Here is a 20,421-nt window from a genome sequence, read left to right as displayed (position 1 = left end):
CCGGTAGCGTATGTGTCATGGATGCCTATGAAGTTGTGGGCAAACGGTATGCACACTGCATGCCTGGGGCTAGGCTGACAAGTGTGGTATGGATCGAAATGGACTCATCGTAGTGAATGAGCTATAAGTGGGCCAAAGAGAAGACTGAAAGACTGAAAAGGATTCGTGCAGAGGGGAGTGGGAGAGAAATCAGAGAGCCAAAGATGGGTTGGATTCCGGGTGTGGGGACAGAATACAATGAATGATGTCGGGAAAGAGTGGACAAGTCTCAGGAGGAAATTAAGGGAGGATGAGCTTTCTGCAGACCCGCAGAATTCACACGGGGAAGTCGCAAAGAAAGTGTGAGAAATGCGCCAATATTCCACAGGTCATTGCATAGAAACAGGGTGGTGTAGGTGACTAATTTCAATCGCAATTTGATGATACGCAATGTAGTGACGTAGAGGTGGAAATATGAGTGTGATTAAGTAATGCATAATGATGGAGACATGCACTGAATTTAGATTCACATTTTGTGTGGTTATGCGTACAGGTTTGAGTCGTCCCATGGTGGCATAAAAGATTGTACGAGGGACATAATAAGCGTTATCGAAGTTATATCACAGTAGTTATGCACACGTTTTTTAGTTCTATGATCATTCGCCTAAAAAATAATGTAGCTCATGGTCTGTGTTATGCCCGATCTGAACTGTTTGTAAATGCATGCTCCATGTTGCCTCCAGGCGTCTGAGCCTCAGTTCTCTGTTGCCGCCCCTTGCGCTGATGGCTGCTACGTCGAAGCCAAAGAACGATTTCCGTTTTCTTGGTCCTTGGTTGGGGCAGGTTGAGGCATGTATCGCCATGGGTACCTAGTGTCCTGGTTTTGCAGGTCTCTGACATGCTCACTGACGCGCTCTTTCAGTGGTCTAATGGTGTTTTCAATGTACCAATGTTTGCAGGCACATTTCAGAATGTAAACACATATCTTGTGTTGCAATGAATATTGTGCTTGATTGAGTATTGTTGTTTAGTGGGGCCCATGAAGCTTTTGACACCGTGTTGGGCCAGACTGCATACCCCACAGCACCCACACTTAAAGAAACCTAGGTTGTGGGATGTCAGCCACAAGGGGTTTGTGTTTGAGCTTGGGACGCTAGGGCTGAGTCTTTTTTTAAGAGTCCGGCCTCTCCTGTACGTTACTTGGGGTCTGGGTGGTATGATATTTCTCAGTGTGTTGTCCTCTAATAACACTCCCCAGTGTCTGCTGAGGCTCTTCCTCATGGCCAGAACCATGTCGCTGAAATCAGTGATTAGCCTTACTGGTTGGTCTTGATTGATGGTTTTCTGTCGGGTGTGTAGTGTGTCCTGCCTGTCTATGCTTTTGATTCTCCTCTCTGCGTGGCTGATGGTTCGTGAGCTGTAGCCTCTGGCTCTAAATATGTTTTTCATGCTTGCCAGACATTTATCAAATTCCTCTTCCTCACTGCAGTTTCTTCTTGCCCTTACAAATTCCCTGTAGGAGATAGCTTTGATTTGGTACGATGAATGTGAGCTGTCAGCGTGTAGAATCGCATTGCAAGACGTCTCCTTTCTGTGGAGGCGGCTTTGCAATGTGTCCGATTTTATGTAGATCTCTATGGAAGTGGATACTAGATGGACTCTGGTTGCTTGTGAATTTCATGTTCATGTCGTTGGCATTGAGGTGTATGCAGAATTTGTCAAGTCTTTTGGGATCCTGCCCACAGTAGAAGACAATCATCTATGTAGCTCCCCCAGTATATTATGGAGTCCACCCACCTAGCCCCTGCACTGCTCCAGATCCATTTGGATTCCAGGATACCCATGTAAAGGTTCACAAAGGAGGGTGAGAATTTTGAGCCCATGGCTACTTCCTTGTTCTGTTTATACCAGATGTTATCGTATATAAAGAAGTTGTTGTTCAGTATTATGTCCATCATGTTGACTAGCATCTGTGTGTTTTGCCACAGATTGGCTGGTCTGTTATGGAGTAGACTAGTCACTGCCTCCAGCCCCAGTTCTGGTTATATGGTAGTGTATAGGGACACTACGTCCTGTGTGGCCAAAATCATCCCTCGTTGCCATTGAACATCAGATAAGATGCTCAAGATGTGCTTTGTGTTCTGTATGTACGAGTGCAAGTTTTTAACTAGTGTTCCAATGAAGAGGTCCACATATTGAGCTAGTCTTTCTGTAGGACCACCAATGCCTGATACTATGATCCGTTCAGGTGGAAAGGGTGCCGTTTTGTGTATTTTAGGTATGGTGTAAAGCCAGGGATATGCTGGTCTGTGTACTTTGAGATATATTAGTTGTTGGTCATCAATTAGGCCCAGTTCATGCCACTCTGCTAGATTTCTGTTAATTTGAGTGACTAGTTTGGCCATGGGGTTGGTGGTGAGTTGTTCGTAACAGGAAGTGTCTTGTAGTTGGGACAAGATCTCTGATTGGTGTTCTGATCTGTTCATGACAACTACGTTCCCACCTTTGTCAGTCTCCTTAATTACGATGCCTCGGTTAGATATCAGGTTTTTAAGAGCCATTCTTTTGCTTCTGTTGAGGTAGTCTCTGGTCCTATGTCTAGCCTTGAGTGCCCTATTTTCATGTTTGTCCATGTCAGTCAACACTAGATTGTAAAAGGTGTCAACCGCATTTCCCCCTGGGAACATGGGTGTCCACTTTGACTTGGTTTTGAAAACACTGGTAAAACTGAGATCTACATTTATGCTCAAATCTTGGAGGAGATTCTCCATGTTGGTCGGTGTTTCATCGCTATCTTTAAGTGAGAGAAGTAAATATGTGTCTAAGATGTCCTTTGTGCTTTGCATATTGGATGAGTTATCTAGGCAGATCTTGCTAATGTTTCTGTTGGTGGGTGGAAGACCACTAAAATGTCTTTTGATTGTGATGCCTCTAATGAACTTGAACAGATCGATTTTGTGTCTGCAGGTGTCCCCTTGTTCGTGTGGATTGAAACTGAGGCCTTTGCTAAGTAAGGATATCATACTGTTGTCAAGACGTTGGGAGGAGAGGTTGACTACCTGTATTCCTAGCTCACCATGTTCTATTTGTTCCTCTCGTTCCCGAATCTGAGTTTCTTCTTGTACTCTTTTGGATTCTGCCCTTTTCCCTCTGCAGGTTTTCTGTCTGGGGGTGTTTGTCTTTGTTGTGCTCTGTACTCCCTCCTTATTGCTTGCACTTCCCTTAAAAAAGATGATGTAGTTGTAACAAGTCTCCGTGAGTCACTTCCTAGATTTTCACTCTCACTGTCACTGTTGGGATTTGTGTTTACTGATGTGGAGCTTGATGAGAGAGAGGTGTTGTTTGTACTGCTTGGTTTGTTTGCCTGGATATTGGTGTTGACTAGCTTATCGTATTTTCTGGCGAAGGTGTACACAGGTCCCTCTCTGTAGTCAGCTTTGTCTCTCTTTAGTTGTCGTGTTTTTCTCTCTTTTATTTCATTTTGGTGCGTGCCAAGATGTCATTGAGGATGACGTAATTCTTGACTGTTGCTACTTGTAGGTCTAAATCTGCTATCTCTTTTTCAAGGTTGCCAATCTCAATCTGTAATCTGGCGACTTTGCGTTCTGCGTTTTCTATCAAGATGTTAATTAGTGTGTTTGAGTAAGAGTTAAGTGTTTCTTCCCACTTGCCTAGTAGGTCGTCGTCTAGGTCGTCAAACGTTGGGAAGATTTGTGAGCGTAATCCCCTCGGTACACCTAGAGTTTTCTGTCTTCTTAAGTCTCTCCAGCTTAATGAATTTCTCTTTAAGACTCTCTCTGTGTGTGGTGCTGTTCCTAGTGGGTGTTGGGTTGCTGGTTATTCCTTTAGACAAATGTTTGAAGAGTTCTGATGCAACCTTATCTCTATCCATAACACAGGGTGGGTGTTTGGTGTAAGTAAGTGTTTCTACACTGATGCTGCCCTTCCTGAATCAGTACAAATGCGAGCTATGGATGGGGTTTTTTAGTCAGGACAGGAAGAAGTGGCGCTCAGACTTGTTTGTGTAATGCTTGGAGGATTCAAGTAAGTACGGTGCTGCCAGGTTGGGGGACTTACCCGATAACCCCCGGATTTGTGTGGGTTGATTGATCCACACTGGAAAAAGAGCACAGTCCTGGGCACATGTGGTGAGGGTATTAACACAGTTTGTTTGAATGTACTTGGTTCTGACAAAGCGGCGGTCAATGTACTCCTATGGGTTTACGACAATATCTACAGTTGGTAGGTTATTCTTAGATGGAATGTACACCTTGGTAGAGAGACTAAAAAGACAAAGATTCCTGCACAGCCATCTATTCCTCAAACACACACACATACTGGTTGAATTTGGCACGAGGGCGAGTGATGGTTCAGTATGTAAAACTTTATCAACAAGAGATTTCACAAAAATAAAATGCACTGTCTATAATTAAATGGACAATAAACAAACCAGTGACTCGCAGCCCGTGAGCTGTAAAGCCACGGCAAGGCACCAACTGCTTTACAGGCCATTCACACACCTTTCATACGTGATACACCTAATACCATTCACACCACCAGGCACAAAACCAACACAAATCAAATAACACAATCACGGAGTCACCAATTAGTACATCAATTTAACATAGGGAGCACTTGCACTGTGGCACTGAATAGCAGTGGCACAGTGCCCAAAGCGTATAAACAGCAAAAACATATCAAAAACAGTAAAAATGGAAGGGAGACTCACACCAATGATGCCAGATCTAACAGACCTCTCACACAAGTGAGGCACCATTTTTATCGGAAGACATGGAGGAATGCTGGGTGGTAGGAGATTTGTGTGAGCCCGGTGATGCCACACTTTCCCACACAAAAATGAGTGAAAAAGTTATTTTTTCAGCTACAATTCAGGTTTGCAGGGGATTCTGGGTAAGGAAACATTGGGGGATCCACACAAGCCATACCTCTCTAGAAGCCCCCAGGTGTCTAGTTTTCAGAAATGTGTGGGTTTGTTAAGTTTCCTGAGATGGCCGCCGAGCACAAGGACAAAAACCTAAGTGACCCCCCTTGCAAAACCATGTGGTTCAGAGATAGGCAATTTTGATGTCGCCTCCCTACGTTTTGGGCCCTTGCCTGTCGTGGGTACTTGGGCCTCCCACACAAGTGAGGCACCATTTTTATCGGGAGACCTTGGGAAACGCTGGTTGGTAGGACATTTGTGTATGCCCAGTGATGCCACACTTTCCCACACAAAAATGTGTGAAAAATAGTGATTTGTTTCAGCTACAATTGAGGTTTGCAAGGGGATACTGGGTAAGGAAACGTTGGGGGAGCCACACAAGCCATACCTCCCTGGAAGCCCCTGGGTGTCGAGGTTTAAGAAATGTGTGGGTTTTATGGGATTCTCCAGATGGCCGCTGATCACGGGGCCAAAAACCCAGGTGACCCCCTTGCAAAACCAGGTGCTTTTGAGATAAGCAAATTTGATGTTGCCTCACTATGTTTTGGGCCCTTGCCTATCGCGGGTACTTGGGCCTCCCACACAAGTGAGGCACTATTTTTATCGGGAGACCTGGTGGTATGCCGGGTGGTAGGAAATTTGTGTGAGCTCGGTGATGCCACACTTTTCCACACAAAAATATGTGAAAAAAGTAATTGTTTCAGCTACAATTGAGGTTTCCAGGGAATTCTGGGTAAGGAAACGTTGGGGGAACCACGCAAGCCATACCTCCCTGGAAGTCCCAGGGTGTCTAATTTTCATAAATGTGTGGGTTTGGTAGGTTTCCCTAGATAGCAGCCGAGCACGGGACAAAAAACCCAGGTGACCCCCCCTGGAAAACTAAATCGCTTTGACATAATTAGTTGTTTATTTCTGCAGCGTGAGTATTTTGGCACAATATTGCAAGGAAAATGTGACAGACATTTTGAGGTTTGCAGGACATTGTGGATAAAATAACTTGTTGGAATTCACAAGAGAGACATCACCATGTACTCCTATGGGTTTACGACAATATCTACAGTTGGTAGGTTATTCTTAGATGGAATGTACACCTTGGCAGAGAGACTAAAAAGACAAAGATTCCTGCACAGCCATCTATTCCTCAAACACACACACATACTGGTTGAATTTGGTACGAGGGCGAGTGATGGTTCAGTATGTAAAACTTTATCAACAAGAGATTTCACAAAAATAAAATGCACTGTCTATAATTAAATCGAAAATAAACAAACCAGTGACTCGCAGCTCGTGAGCTGTAAAGCCACGGCAAGGCACCAACTGCTTTACAGGCCATTCACACACCTTTCATACGTGATACACCTAATACCATTCACACCACCAGGCACAAAACCAACACATCACAACATTCACAAAAAGGGACAAGGTACACCCTGCTTCAGAAAGGCAAAAAATACAAATATTACTGCACAGCCATCTAATTCCCAAGCACAAACACATACTGGTTGGATTTGGCACGAGGGTGAGTGATGGTTCAGTATATACAATTGTATTAACAAGTGATTTCACAAAAATTAAATGCACTGTTAATAATTGAAAGGACAAGAAACTGAACCATTGACTTACAGCTCGTGAGCTGTAAAGTCACCACAAGGCACCAACCTCTTTACAGGCCATTCATACACCTTTCATACATGTGACACATACAAAACATTCACACCGCCAGCCGCTGGCTCATAACATTACAACACTCACATCAGCAGACAGTGCCATTCAGTGGCCCATCACTTTCACACGCCCACATTCCTGACACAGCAACTTCACAAACTGATGGCTTGCGTGGAGTGGCGCTCAGCTAGCAGTGTGTGTAGTGACCAGCAGCAAGTCACTACTCACACACCGCCAGCCGAGCACCAGTCCACGCACACCGCCAGCCAAGCACCAGTCCTCGCACACCGCCAGCCAAGCGCCAGTCCACGCACACCGCCAGCCAAGCGCCAATCCACCCACACCGCCAGCCAAGCGTGAGTCCATGCACACCGCCAGCCAAGTACCAGTCCACGCACACCGCCAGCCAAGCACCAGCCTACACACACCGCCATCACATTTAGGATTTTTTTATACAAAAAAAACCACAAACAAATTGTAAATAGATACAAATCTACTAACACAAAATCTGAAACTAAATACGTTGCACTAATGCCAACCTTGAAACAGAACAATAGAGACCAGGTAGTTCACTTTACCACTCATGGATGCTCCTATGCTCTAAAACAAGCAGGCACCCGCAGCCCAGGGTTAGAAGGACACTCGGGGCAGAAAAGACAAGTCTCCTTCCGTAAACCTCTTCGCCAACAGACCCTACATCTCCTAGTGGGAAAGTCTTTTGAAGATGTGGGAGGAATGTAATCAGGAAAGTGGCGATCTTTCATTCAAGCCACATCCTCCACCACTCCATCGCTAGGAACACTTGCCTGTTCCACAACAACAAGGCTGCCTATCACAGAGTGCTGAAACTGAACAAATGTCAACTTTTGACGCAGGAGAACACTCCTTGAACACAACAAAAGCATTAAAAGTTGCTAAGTTGAAGAGATGGATGGCCAACTTCTTATACCAAACATAAGCCTTCTGAATAGCAGTGTAAGGTTCCACCTCTGATCTACTCTGTCAACACCACCCATGTGCCTATTGTAGCCTACAATCCACACAGATTTGCACACTTCAGCAACCTGACCCCAAACAGTCACAGGTAAAGTTCTCTCATCATGGATGGTAGTCAGCATGTACACATCCCTCCTGTCCACAAATTTCAGAGCTAGTAGTTCATCACTACCCAAGGAACTGCACTGTCCCCTCTGAAGTTTTTTGCAAACAAGCTCTTTTGGATAACCTTTATGGTTAGAGCAGATTGTGCCACATGCAAAAGTGTCCACTTTAAACAATTCCTTAAACAATTGCACCGCAGTGTAGAAGTTATCAAGGTACAAATGGTGGCCTCTGTTAAACAATCTTCTAGCAAGATACCACACAATTTTCTCTGAAACTCCAAAAGTGGACAGACAACCTGGGGAGGTCAATAGTGGAATCTCTACCAGCGTACACACGGAAATTAAAAACATAACCTGACTTACTCTCAGACAACTTATACAGCTCAATTCCATAGTGTGCCCTCTTGCTAGGGATGGACTGCCTAAAAGTTAAACGGCCTATGAACCAGACCAAAGACTCATCAATAGATATTTCTTTCCCTGGAGTATAGATCTCTGAAAATCGATCTACAAAGTGATCAAGAACAGGCCGAATCTTAAAAAGACGGTCGCAGTCAGGGTGAATACGTGCAATGCCAAAGAATTATCAACAAAATGCAGCATACGTAGCAAAAGTAAATAACAAACACGAGTCATACCTGAAGGAAATATGGCTTTTGCCATCAAGGGACTGGTAGACCAATATGAAGCCAGCAACGGCTTCTTTATCAAACCCATTAATAAAGTCAAACCCAAAAACTTCTTAATCTCTTCCAGATTTGTGGGAGTCCACCGGGTAGCTCTAGAGTGGGGCCTACGTTTGTCACTGTTGACCCTCAAAAACTGTTGAGCAGACAAATTAGTTTGCTCAACAATCTCACCCAAAAATACATCATCCATAAACAGCTGAAAAAACTGTATAGGCAGAAAATGTTCACAATCCACTCTACACCCTTCATTACCGCTAAAGTCAGGCAACACCGGCTGCACCATGTTGGGGTCAAACCAGAGTCCAGCACTTCCAGTAGGAAGCCTAGCAGCCTCAGGCTGCAAATCCAGATGCCTCTTGCACCATCGCAACAGCAGTATCCTCCTCTGAAACAGGCACTTCATCTGCACTGAGAGAACCTTCATCATCCGATGATTCCATATGGAGAGAAAACTCACAGTCTGAATCTTCCCCTCCCTCCTCTCCCTCAGACGCCCTGTCAGTCTTATAAGTCTGCTCAGAGGAAGAATCAAGAAGCATACCAACCACCTACTGAGCAGTCATTCTACGGCTAGCCATAATGCTTACTAATAAAGGTAACTTGTCAAACAAGTCAACAACAAGAAACACTTTGTTAAATGATAAACAAAATGCACCTTTATCAGAAATACCTATATACTCCAAAACAATACCAGTCACTTTCCAGAAGCAGCTAAACTCACCACAACCTACTCTGCACAAGCAACAATATCCCACTAAAAAAGAAAGAAAAGAAAAATACATATAAGACAATGCAAAACACTTCGCAAAGAATTTCATGCTCAAAACACTAACTAAATATGCTGCCATTATGACACCACTTACAAAAAAATTAATTAATACATTACAATATTACTCATTTGGAGTAAATACAACACAAATGTTTTTCTTACCAAAACAATGCAACTACGCAAAACTGCAGAACAACCACTATCCAAACCGCAAACAGGAATAACATGCTTTACACTAGATTAAAAAAGGAGAAAAAACATTACAATCACATATGCAAATAATGTACTAGTACACACACAGACCATGAGCCAAGCTAAGGGGTAGGTGGGCCTAAGAGTATAAATTAAATATTCACCCCCGTAAAAGGGGAGCAACTCTTGCCCTTGAGGTCCCTCCCCAAAACAAAGATTTTAAAAAACTCTGGTGTCTAGTGACTTCTGCCCCCTTGGGGGCAGACAAGCCTAAAAACATACTGCTATTCTGCCACCCAAGGAGTTCAGAAATGGCCACAATCATCCTCCCATAAAGGGGAGCGACCCATGTCCAAGGGGCCGCTCCCCAACATAAAAAAACCCTGGTGGCCCTACAAAAAACAAATCAGCCGATCTGCTCCTCAGAGTGGCAGAAACGGGCAAATTAATGCTCCCCAAAGGGGAGCGACCCTTGCCCAAAGGGCCACTCCCCACAAACAAATCCCTGGTAGTCTAGTGGGCCTAATTTATAAACAAAATGGCGATCTGGCCCCCTGGGGGCTAGACACAGCCACAAATATTGACCACAAAGGAGTGTGACCCTTGCCCTTCTCCACAAATAATTTCCTGGTGGCCTAGTGGGCCCTACATCAAATAATTGTGAAATCTGACCCCCATGGGGGCAGACATCCCCCAAAGGGGAGTGACCCTTGCCCAAGGGGCCTCTCTTCACTAAACACTCTCTGGTGGTCCAGTGGGCCGTTTTTCTATATATAGAAAATCTGCCCCCCCAGGGGGCAGACAAAGCCTAAAATATACCCCCCATAAGGGGAGCGACCCTTGCCTAAGGGGCCACTCTCCCAAACTAAGCTTACATGCATTCACATAAAAAAATAGCCCCCAAAGGGGAGTGACCTTTGTCCGATGGGCCACTCCCCACTACATTTATTTGTGTTGCCCAGTGGGCAGATTTTATTTTAAATAATTAAAATCTACCCCTCAAGGGGGCAGACAAAGCCAAAATTAATGCCCCCAAAAGGGGAGCAACCCTTGCCTAAGGGGCCGCTCCCCCAAACAACAAAACACACTTCAATTAAAAAAATTAAATAAAAATCCCTGGCGCTAGTGGGCATTCCTGCTGCACGATTGCACGACTGTGCAGCAGGAATGCACAAAAGAGGCATTGACGGAAAGGAAAACCCTTTCCTTTCCCTAATGCCTCTTTTGGTTAAATTCCCCCTCCCCAGCCCCAAAACTTACCTGTTTGTTCCCCGACGCACTGGAAGCAAATGGCTTCCTGCACATCGGGGAACAAAGGGAAACCTCCAATGACATCAGCGCGCCTCACGTGCTGATGTCATTGATGATGCAGAGGGAGGTGGGGGAGGCAGGGAAGGTCTCCCCCTGCCTTCCCTGGTAAAATTACCCGGATCGGTCACCCACGGGGGAGTGCCAGCACTTCCCCCGTGGGTGGGTGTCATGATGAGCTGGACCCGTCATGAGCACATGGCTACTATGTGCCATGACGAGCCCAGCTCATCTTAACACCGAAGGTGTTAACAACTATTCCTCACACAATCTCGCCCAGGAGTACCCCCATACTGCAGGCTACTTGAGTTGTTTTTCCCTTTGTGCAGTGGTCTAGGGCCTTACACAGCCCGTCATTTTTTGATTAATAAGGGGGCCCCATGAGAAAATTGAAATAACCAGTCTCATTGTAAAAATTGCATTTATTCAGTAAAATAAATTGTTTAAGGAAAATATATATATTTATATATCTTTGTTGTGAACTTATTTACAACTGTGACTATCAATGTCAACTATTCCTTGGACTCTACTCTTAACATGCACGGAACAGTATATTTAAGAGCAAAGCGCTGCACAGCTCTCGTGCCAGCGAGGCTGAAGCAGCGAAGGCGGCGCTCAAATATCTGAAGGCCTCTAGGCACATTCTCACTTCCCTCTTGCACAGGTGGCCTCCTTGAGGTGAGAGCGGATCCTTTAGTCGCGGAGTGCCTGTGAGACACAGAACGTGGTTTGCCCAAGCTCCGAGGAGAGTCTGCGGGCTAGTGCTTTTCTGGCGGGAAAGTAATGAGGCAGGACGGGTCAGGAGGCCATAGGCCCACAAAGGCGGCGGCTGCTCCCCATTTCTTTCAGGTTGCTCCCTGGCTTGCCAGTCACCAGAAAGGGCCAAGTCTGTGGGGAAAACAGAGAAAGAAAATATGAGCGTTAACAGGCAAGTCTGACCCATCGATCCTCGCCCGTTCTATGTGAGAGTCACACCATTGAAGTAGTCAATAAGTGAGCATATGTTTAGCACGTTTGAGTTAGAATTAGAAAATGACTGATACTCACACAGGGGAGCAGAGTTTAATGAGCAGAGTGTATCACTTATTCCATACAGCGCATTCTCCATAAAATAAAGAAAGCTCACATCCTAGGACACATTTCACTAAAGCATCCCATGTTTCACAAGAACAGTCTTTCACATAAGGCCATGTGGGCTTGCCCCGAATCCTGTCTTTGAAGAGCCTCACACTTACGAATCTTATTCCAGTTCACCAACCACAAGTGGGATTTTTTCACTGCTCCCAACTGATCAATCAATCAATCAATCAATCAATACATTTATAACGCGCACTACTCACCCGGAGGGTCTCAAGGCGCTTGGGGGGGGGGGGGGGTCCGCAACTGCTCGAACAGCCAGGTCTTGAGCTTCTTCCTGAAGGAGAGGTGGTCTTGGGTCAGGCGGAGGTCGGTCGGGAGGGAGTTCCAGGTCTTGGCGGCCAGGTAGGAGAAGGACCTTCCTCCTGTTGTCGCTCTTCGGATGCGGGGGACGGCGGCGAGGGCGTGACTGGTCGATCGGAGATGGCGTTTGGGAGCGTAGAAGTTGAGGCGGCTGTTGAGGTAACTCGGGCCTTGGTCGTGTAGGGCTTTGTGTGCGTGGGTGAGGAGACGGAAGGTGATTCTCTTGTTGACGGGGAGCCAGTGCAGGTCTCTCAGATGTCCGGAGATGTGGCTGCGTCGGGGGATGTCGAGGATGAGTCTGGCTGAGGCGTTCTGGATCCGCTGGAGTCTTTTCTGGAGCTTGGCGGTGGTTCCGGCGTAGAGGGCGTTGCCGTAGTCCAGGCGGCTGGTGACGAGGGCCTGGGTGACCGTCTTCCTGGTCTCGGTGGGGATCCACCGGAAGATCTTACGTAGCATGCGCAGGATGTTGAAGCACGACGAGGAGACGGCGTTGACTTGTCTGGTCATGGAGAGGGAGGAGTCGAGGATGAAGCCCAGGTTGCGTGCGTGGTCTGTCGGTTTGGGTGCGGTGCCCAGGGCGGGGGGCCACCAGGTGTCGTCCCAGGCGGAGGGCGCGGATCCCAGGATGAGGACTTCCGTCTTGTCTGAGTTCAGTTTCAGGCGGCTGGTTGTCATCCACTCGGCTACGTCTTTCATCCCTTCGTGAAGGTTGGCTCTGGCGGCGGCGGGGTCGTTGGTCAGGGAAAGGATCAGCTGGGTGTCGTCGGCGTAGGAGATGCCAATAGGTCTCGTCTTTGGGACCTTATAAGTATTTAATTATGCAGCACAATATCCTTGGTGCAACATCAACTGTTGCATGGCTAAACACTTATAATGTCCCAAAGGCAAGACCTATTGGCTATGCCAATGCTTGTTTAGAATGGGATGTAGCCAAGTAGGAAACTTGGATACCTGCGGAAGCCAGTCGCTTAGAACAAGAATGGCTGGGAATTAGAGGCCTGCTACTCCAGGCTACAACAAGTACTGCGGTGCAGCCGGCATCAAGTTCAACTTCAGAACCTGAGGGCAGTGCGTTTGGCTCACAGCAGTCAACAACACCAAGAACAACATCAACAACAACAAGAACAGGAGCACCCCCAAAATCGGCACTTGACCTAACAAGCAAGGGCTTGTTAGGTCCAGTGTTGAGGCAAAGACAAAAAGCAGAGCAAAGGGGAGCACCCCTGAGCATTGAGCGGAGGGTCGAGGCCTATCTGGATGACCCAACAGAGGTCTTCATTGATCAAAACCCATTGATGTATTGGTGTGGGAAAATGCTCCAATGGACAGTGCTCAGCAGGGTGGCCATAAACTATCTGGTTTGCACTGTCACAAGAGACTCTTCTGAGCGTGTTTTCAGTGCTGCTGGTGCCGATCTGATAGTGAGAGGGACCAGTCTCTTGCCCCAAAATGTGGAGAGGTTAACCATGATCAAAATTAATCAGCACTTTATACCACCGGATTACACCATACCTGAAGTAGCACAGCAGGAAGATGATGACGACAACTTAGGTCATGGAAGTAGTGTGTTAGATTACCTACTTCTGGGTGAACAACCAGAGTTTGAGGACGAGCTCTACTTCCCTAACAACAACTAGGTTTTCGACTTGTTACTTTCTTTCTTGCTTATTTACTTTTATTATTTGTGTGTGTCTCTGTCTTAGTGGTTTGAATCACAACAAATCTATCACCACCGTCTTACTCTTTTATTGCCGGATTGGAGTTGCAACTGTATGCAGTCAGTGAAGAAGTAAGTCTCCTCTGAGTCCTACTCCACTCCACTCCTGAGTCTTGACTCGCCCTAAATCCATTTTCCTCAAGCCAAACATTGGACGGAGAATACTACCAGTACAAGAAATATCATGTGTGCCTGCCTCGTCGAGTCCCTCCAAAGAACCTGACTATACCAATCCTCCTTTCCGAGCTGAGACGGACAGCCCCGTAAGAACAGGTAAATGATGGCATGCATTGGAAGCTGACTCTGAATGATTGGTGTTTGTGTTGTTGTTGTGAATGATGTCTACTAGTATTTAATCTACACACAAAAAAGTAACTCAAGTCAATGTGTCCCTTCTTGGTTTTCAATAACAAAATTGTACTACTGCAGCCCCATCCATTGCATTTTTGATTCTGGGCTCACTTGGTACATTACTAAGTTGGACACCATGATGATCATACCATACTCGTAGTCTTTCAGTAGGATCAGAGATGATTGATGGAAAAACTCGGGGCATTTCATGAAGTGGCCTAAAAGGTAAACAAGTCAACAGCAACCACACCAGACCTACATGTCTTTGTAGTGGTGGAGGTGAGTGTAGTGTTATTTCAGTGCAGAATACTTTGAGGCGGAACGCGGACGAAGGGATCCATCAGGCTCTGGTGCTATTGGACCTCTCTGCTGCGTTCGACACGGTCGACTATACCATCTTGGTCGACCGTGTCGAACAGGCAGGCCGCAGGGGCCCTGCGCTGAGCTGGATCTGGTCATTCATCACTGACCGAACTCAATCGGTCAGACTAGGCTCCTTCACGGCTCCCACTATATCCACCATCTGCGGAGTACCTCAAGGCTCCTCGTTATCTCCCCTGCTTTTTAATTTGTACCTATGCCCCCTTTTGTACTCCCTCAGAAATGCAAAGGTAACCGTCTTCAACTATGCTGATGATTTGCAGCTCATCTTCCCTTTGAACACCAAGGACTCTGTGGTTGAATTCCAAAACACTATGTCCCACATTCTGAGTTGGATGAGCTGCAATCATTTGAAACTCAACCCAGGCAAGACCGAACTGGTCTTGCCTGGACAGAGTATACATAGTTGGAACCCTAGCTTCTGGCCCTCCTGCATGGGTGCCCCCCCATCCAAGTCATCCTCGGTCAAGAGCCTAGGCATCTTCATCAGCGAGGATCTTTCCTTAAAAAAACAGGTTGGAGCAGTTGTGTCCTCCAGTTTTTTCCAGTTGAAGAAAATTAAAAAAATTGCCTGTTTCTTCTCCTCTGCTGCCCTCACACAGATCGTCATTTCCCTGGTCCTGTCCAGATTGGACTTCTCTAACAGTCTCTACCTTGGGCTCCAAACGGGAGAGATTAGACGCCTCCAGCTGGTTCAGAACCAAGCAGCCAGACTTCTTTTGAACATCCCTAGGAGGCAATCAGTCAGACTTGGCCTGAAACAGCTACACTGGTTGCCGGTTGAGCAACGCGTGGCCTTCAAAGCCGGGTGCATCCTATTCAAGTCTTTACATGACATTGGCCCCCTATTCATTAGAGACTTATTCAAAAGATACAGCCCTTCCCGCAACCTCCGGTCCATCCATAAATCCCTCCTGATTGTTCCTCCGTATAAGAGGAAGCGTCTCGGAGGCAGCTGCTTTGACCACCTTGCAGCTGCCTTCTGGAACTCTCTTCCCCTTCACCTAAAACTGAGTGATAATATCCTCAGTTTCAGACATTCCCTGAAGACCTGGCTCTTCTCTCAGGCACATCACTGAGCTGCTTCTTCTCTACTAATTGACTGACGCGCCTTGTTCCTTCCTATAGCGCCATGAAGCCTCTGGGCGTACGAGCGCTCAATAAATGATGACTAACATTAACATTAACATAACATTAACATTAACATGACTGATAGTGGTGCATTGATTTAGTTACTTAATTTGGGAAATGCTATGTTGCTGTGTATGTGTGCTCAGTGCTGTCTGGCTCAAACTCTAAACTCAGTGGAGGTTGGTGAGTGCAGCAGGCCTGCCCTGTCCTGTTGTTTTTATAGGTTAATGCTGGAAACAGAGTAGACATGATTTAGCCATGCCGCCCCTGAAGGTGTTCTTGTTGCCATCCTCCTTAATTTATGCATTTTTACTTTTCTCCTTGATTGTTCAATATCCCTTTTGTTTTTCCATGTACACTTACAGGCCGGCCTTTACCCTGTGCTATACTGGGAAAAACAACTCACACTTACCTTACTAATCCGCATCCACCAGGCAGGCAGTGGTGAAACGACACAGCCTTGTTTTAATCCGTTGGTTATGTTTATCTTAGAGGATATTCTGCTGCTGTCTCCAAGCTTCACCCTGGCCCAAGTTTCGCTGTATAGAGATATTATAATATCGATCAATTTTTTAGGTAATTCCCCTTCTTTAAATTTCAGGCAAAGACGGTCTTGTGGCACTCTATCAAAAGAAGATTTCAAGTCAATGTAAAATGCTAATAATCCTGCTTTTTTACTTGCAGCTTTTTCAATTAGGATCGCCAATGCTGCCATGTTTGTGATGGTGCCCATGCCCTGCCTGAAACCTGTTTGGAATTTCGGGATTATTTTTTTTCCTCCATCCACTCAAGTAAATATTGTAAAATACAAGATGCGAAACGTTTTGCCTTTACATCGATAAGGGAAATGAGTCTGTAGTTTCCAGGTTCAGTTTGACTACCATTTTTATAGATTGGGTGAAATAGATTTCCTCTCCAGGAATGTGGCACCTTATTCTCGCAATATAGTTGGTTAAAAAGTGGAGTGAGGTAATTAGCCCAAACTTCAGGATCTTGCTTAAAAAAGGCATTTGGGAGGCCTTTTGGCCCTGTGGTGCCTACGGATTTAAATTTTTTATCACTACTTTTAAGTGTTTTGTTGTTGTAAGGGTTGTTAGATCTTGAATAACTGGTTTCATTTGGTCCCCTTCCAGTTGCCCTTTTTCTAAAATGGGTCGGCCTTTTGCAGTTGATTTCGGATTTACGTCCTCCGGTTCATCTAGGCTTGTGTCTACCCACGTATAAGTACCAGTTTGTGTGTTGTTATACAATTGGTCAATGTGTTGTATCCAAGCTGACTTGCTTATTCCTGCATTCTGGTGGGTTCCTGTTCCTTTTGTTAGATTGTTTATTAGTCCCCAAAATTGGCTGCTGTTCGGTAGTTTACTTGCCCACAACAATTTCTCCCAAAGGTTTTCAGTATGCCCCCTTTTTGCATCCCTACACATTCCCTTGTATTCCTTTCTAATTTTTATGATTTTACTATTGTCTATTGCTATTCCCATTCTGGCTGCTGCGGCCTTTGCTCTTTCCTCCCTTGCGATTTTCCTCTTCTGGTCTCTCAGTTGTGGTATTGTGCCATGGTTCTTTTCTGGATCCATAAGACAATTTGCCTGCTGGAATTGCAGGGTATTTATCTAACAAAGTCATCCCTGGATTCTCCCAATCTTGTACTAATAAATTGGCGTCAAGTTACCCATTGTTCTCTACGTGTTTATTCACTGTGTCCATTATTTCTTTGGTGTTTGTTCCTCTCCAGTTAAGTCTCCTTTGGTTTTATATTTCTGGCATTACGGCTAGGGATGCTGTGTTCTTTTTATGCAGCAGGTTTATGTGTAGTGCTGTTACTTGAGGAAAATGGTCACTCTCTGGACAGATTTTAATGCAGAAATGGTCAACTAAGTACAAGAGGTCCTTTCTGATTATTGTGTAATCTATGGTGGATTGTTTCTTTCCACTTAAAAAGGTAATAGGTAATACCCGCAGGTTGATCTCCCTTTGTGTTTCCGTTCAAAATGATAAAACCTAGGGATTCCAGTTCTTGCTTCCATTTGTTTACTTCGGGCACCCTTTGTCGCCCTCTCTTGTTAAAGTGGCCCCCTGTTAAGTTTAAAAGAAACTCACCCCTCTCCCTAAACCCAAACAATGTCCAGTAAATTTGTCCATGATTGTCCAAGTCAAGAAGTTAAAGAAAACCCTAACTTTCCCCAACTCCCAATATCCCACCCACCAAAAACAGATAAAAAAAAGGGACAAGAGTCGAAGACTGAGGTCTAGCGGCAGGGGTGCCAGCTAGTGCGTTCCAGGACCTCCTCCAGCCTGACCTCTAGGCGCGTCATCCTGAGGAGCATGTGGCGCCGAAAGTTCCTGCAGGAACAACAGGGGTGGGCAGCAGTGGATGATGATGAATGTGATTGATGACGAGTGGCTACCAGAGCACAGCGCCATACCACCAGAGGAACGTGGGGGGCCTGGCTGGGCCTTCGGGCATTAGAGGAAGCTGCAGCTGCCACCTACTCAGCCTCCTCCGCCAGGACCACCAGCGGGTGATATTCTTGCCGAATGGCCTCCAGCCTCCGTTACCAGGACCTGGCTGCTAACTCCTGCTTGTTGGGTTGGGAAGGAGTAGCTATATCATGAAAGAAAAAAGACAATTGTAACCAACACTCTTAGCAAAACAGTAACACAAATTTACACACATAAAAATTATAGTGGCACAGTAGCACTAGAATTGTGGTATCCTCCTCACTTCCTCTGCCCCTTAGATTTGGATGTGATGATTAGACTTTCAGGCAATAGACACTATGGAGTAGACAAGTATTCTTCTTCTCTCTCTTGTTTACCACAATTATTCTTTTAGGCATGCCAGCTCAGTGAGCTTGTGCCCTATACAGACATACTTGTGTCGCAGACACACGTTACTTCACTACTCTCTGCAGGTGGGGCAGCTGTACTACACAATTATCTATTGTTCCATTACGGTCATACTCTGTTAAATCAATGGCAAATGCTCAATTTCACTTTCCCCTGACTACTGCAATAAGACACAACATGACTTGCTTATGAATGAGGATGATATACTGCACGGCATAACGTCACTCACGTGGTGATGATGATGATGATGATGATGACATACTGATTTGTAAGTAGTTGCCATGCAGCCGATAGGCCACCCATGGCTGTCACGGTCAAAATGACATCGGTAGGGACAGGAGCAGAAGTGGGCCTCAGAGTCTGAGGGAGGCGGTTGATGATGGGTGTGTAGGGTACATAATTATAGTCATGCACAACAATATATATGTGGAGCTTGCAAACTACTCTGAGTCAAGGGAGTATTCCATTCTGAAATACAACTTCAAACCTTTGAATCAGATTAAAAACTCTTGCAAAAAAAACACTCCTAGTTCTTCCCAGGGCTTTTTTTATTTATCATTCCATTGCTCTTCTAGCATTATTTTATTCTTCACCCTTGGCTTTGGCAAGGTTTAATTTTCTTTTGCATTCTTTTCATCCAGTCTGACTCTTCTTCTCACCTACCATGATAGCATCCATCCAAACATGGCTAACATAAACCTTTCACTTACAACATATATTTGTCATAGATATAACTAACCAATCACCACCCAGGCGTCCTTGCTTGCCTTTGAGTGTGACCCCCTCAAATCCCCCGGAGGATTCCTTTCACCCATACAGTTTCACCCATCCAGGCAGGCATCCTTTCTGCTTTCTTTTCTTTCATATTTCACCCATCCTTCAACTATCCAATCATCAACTACCTATTTGCATCCCGGGGCCCCTTCCTTAACCCACGGACCCAAGGCTACTACTCGTACTAGTAGTAGTAAGGACTCCTTACTACTACAAGTTGCCCTAATCTACTATACAGATTGCATGCCCAAGTAAGGTATTCTATGCAGGTTTGTGAGATGAGAAGGATTTATTTTACTGTATCATGCTCAATCAGTAAATGGTGGTCACTTATGCTGAACACCACATTTCAAATTTTTTAGATGCCATACGCCTCTCTTATTTTTTTTTTCATTATTAAGATTGAAAATACATAATTATTAAAACATACACCAGACACATCACTATCTAGAATTCGGATGCTAGAGTAGAGTAACCAGTATGTCCTATCAAAAATAACAAAATAATATCCAGTTGGGCATTTTGTTGGTGGCAATTTTTGAAAAGCCTCTCAATAAGAGGACAACCCAAAGGACTAGACTCAGTGGCTAGAGCTATTGGTGCATCACATGTTTTGAAAAGAAGAAAGAATGGCCAGTGGGTGGAAATGAGGTCTAACTTAGTTGGAAAATAATGGATGCATGGTAATCACCTCTGCTGGTAATAATAAAAGTACTAGGCCTATATGACAAAAAGTAAAATACACTACTTTGGAGTGTACAGCTTGAGTGACCACCATTTACTGATTGAGCATGAGACAGTAAAATAAAGCCTTCTCATCCCACAAACCTGCATAGAATACCTTACTTGGGCATGCAATCTGCACAGCAGATTACTGCTACTAGTTGTAGTAAGGTCGCCTTACTTCTACTAGTTTGAGTAGTAGTCTAGGGCCAATGGGTTATCTGAGTCTTACAGTACCACTACTAGGCAATCCACATATAAGGAGAGATGGAAAGCTAAGTGGAAACCCAGAAGAAAGCAAGCGATAGACAGACTAATACAGAGTCGGAGGTTAGTCAGAGGCAGTTTAATTTGATGTAAAAAAACAGACACTAGAAACAATGTTAGTACTAGTTTTAGTAGGT

Source organism: Lissotriton vulgaris, chromosome 1_1, assembly GCF_964263255.1.
Source record: "Lissotriton vulgaris chromosome 1_1, aLisVul1.2, whole genome shotgun sequence".
In the NCBI taxonomy this organism is placed as follows: Eukaryota; Metazoa; Chordata; class Amphibia; order Caudata; family Salamandridae; genus Lissotriton; species Lissotriton vulgaris.
Note: the sequence above shows the minus strand (reverse complement) of the source record.